Raw genomic sequence first — 2,916 nt, forward strand, 5'->3', positions numbered from 1 at the left:
GCCACATTTATAACACAACCACTGATTAATTACACATAAGGAGACACTATTACATAGATTTTTGTCAGTGTGCACAAAAAACAACCTTAACCTATATAAGTTTGGCTTATCAAAATAATGTACAACCATGACGCAAAGATAAATGCAAAGTAAGTAAAAAGTAAAAAGTTTTTCAAAATGTAGCTTGTATCACAAAATGAGATTATGGTTGGGCTATGCTAAAAAGACATGCTCTGAAAGCTTCTCCTGGAAGACATTTATAGTTCTCCCATATTTAGTTGTATACGGAGATGTTCAATCATGTCATGGCTGAAGTGAAGAAGAGAATATATCCCAGTATTAATAAATCTAATACATGACATATGAGAAGAAGATCAAAGAGCTGATAGCAGTAGGAGGGAGGAAGTATTCAGGGAGAAGAAAAACAATATATTATACAAAATAACAAGCCTTAAATATGGTATAATTGTAATTAGTTTTGAGAATCAGATATGCTCCAGGCAGGAAACAAGCTGCAGAATATGTTCACTGATTTTGGTTGCTATCCACAGCCATTATAAATACAGTACTGTGTCATAAAAATGCCAAGAAGAATTGATGCTGGTTTGAAGGCAAATGGTAGCCACACCAAATATTGATTTGATCTAGATTTTTTTTCTGTTCACTCAAACATTTCAATTTTTGAAAGCATTATTATTTTACAGCATTTTTTTCACACCTACCTTTTGCACAGTACTGTATATCGTACACATAAACTGGTATAACATTTTTGGGTGGGCCTTTGTTTATTTGATTGCTGCCCCTGTTTGCAGCAATACATTCATTAGTTTCATGTCATGAGTGTGCACCTGCTTCTTCAAACCTGTAGACCACCATTCACTGACTGTGAGTAAGTAATGTTGGGATAAAAGACTCAATCATTATAAGAAGGACTGCTACAGTGCTATAGAGAGCATCCAATTATTGGCTGAAACCTTTCTTTGAAGCTAAAGAGGTTGAAAAATGGGAATAACAGATGTCCAAAGATACCTGGCTGTGTGGTTCTGGCTCCCAGCCTGTCAATGCAATCTTACATACCCATCACCGCCCTTGATCCTTGTTTTGTTTCCCTGACACCCTGCTGAACACGTTGCAGCATTTGAAATGTTCAGACAGCTTCAATAATTATTGGAGGTGACGTACACAGTCTGCAATGTAGGTAATATTTGCCATCTGTGTAGCTGCAGCAGGGCAAACAACTACACTGTGGCATTGTGCCTTGTCCTGGTAGTTATTTGTCACTTTATATAGGAGCATAGTGCAGAGACAACTGCTAGCTCAAGATACACTATAATAAAATGATTACTTTCCAGGCAAGTAATAGGTTTTTTTAAAGGGAAATCTCAGGATGTTATTGAGGTGACTTCATTTTAAAGGGGCATTCAATACATTTTAAACAGAAACCGTTTTACCACTGAGCTTACAAAAAACTTTCCTCTGCACTCTGCAAAGAGCTTTAACCCTGGTGATGTGATCAGGGTTATATTGGCTTAAGCTTAAGAGATCAAACTTGTGTTATAAACTGAAGGGGTGGTGTTTGAAAGAAATGGTCATTGGGTTGTCAGGCGAGGTCTAATGAGCCAGACTTTACACTTGGATTGTGGTGTTTTTGTAGATTGAAACATACTGGGGACTGAAAATTGGTATATTCCCAGCTTTGCCACTTTAAACACAAAATTAATTATATACATTTTGTGTGCATTGCATTTTTTGTATTGTATGCCTGAATTATTTGATGCTATTTTGACCTGAACAACAAACTGCGGGTTAGTAAGTTAGTAGCCTAGTAAAGATTCAAAATGACAGTGTTTGGGACCAGATCCTCCATAAATATCAATGTCAGTTCCCAGTAGCTACAATTTACAGACTCAACTCTGATGCAATGTCTTACCATACTTCAGACAACATGATAGGGAACACACAGGTGTTCTGTCCACACGGCAGATGGCACCTTTAATTAGCGTATATGAAACTGTTATGTTTCATTCCAAAAATCAAATAGTCTGAATCTGTGGACAGGTTGATCTCATAACTTAGGGAACCAACAAGAAAGAATTTGTAATATTGAAACTTTTGGTTGTCCTTACATATTGTGTTTCTTATTTATTAAACTGTGAACTGATGATAACACAAAAGTAGCTTAAGCTGGTGAAGTAAGCCTGTCTTTGCTCTGCAGCAGGTCTCTCCACTGTTAAAAGCATTTTTCTTTAGCTGGAGGTAGTCATTGCAGTCAGATCAGTTACTGCAGACCAGATTTGCAAATCATTGCATCTTGTTGCTATAATGTTATTGTGGCCTCCCCATGGAATATGGGTTTTAAAAGAAGAACTTATCCTTACATGTATGTTAATGTATGTTTAGGACATTAATGTTTTGGTCTTTATTGTTAAGTTCTCACTCGTGTGGTGTAACTTGTATGTGTCTGTTGCACTCAGTGCCCAGTGCATATGTATGCTTTTGTTATGCAACTGAAGTAATCTCTGCAATAAGGGAAAACAGCTGCTTTTACATGCTCGTAGTATAGAAATTTGCATTGGAAATCTACCAGCTCAGGTGTTTCGGACAATAGATGTTTGTGAATCAGAGGGTTGTAATTTTGTTATTGATGGTGAACGTATTTGAATGTATTACTGACATCATTATTTTTGTTTGTGAAATAAGTCTGATGCTAACCATATTGATGTTGCACACAGCTGTATATTTGTAGCTTCTAGTGCAAAACTTTGACTTGTATGGCTGTATAGTGTTGTTCTTTATGCTGTTCACCTGTCTGCTCTGTTTCTATACTTTGGTCCCAGTTCATGTTTTATATGCACTCGTAGACTCGTCTATCACTGTCCCACTCGGTGTGGCCCCTGCCCAACCAATTACAACCAT

This window comes from Centropristis striata, chromosome 7 (assembly GCF_030273125.1).
Source record: "Centropristis striata isolate RG_2023a ecotype Rhode Island chromosome 7, C.striata_1.0, whole genome shotgun sequence".
NCBI classification, from domain to species: Eukaryota; Metazoa; Chordata; class Actinopteri; order Perciformes; family Serranidae; genus Centropristis; species Centropristis striata.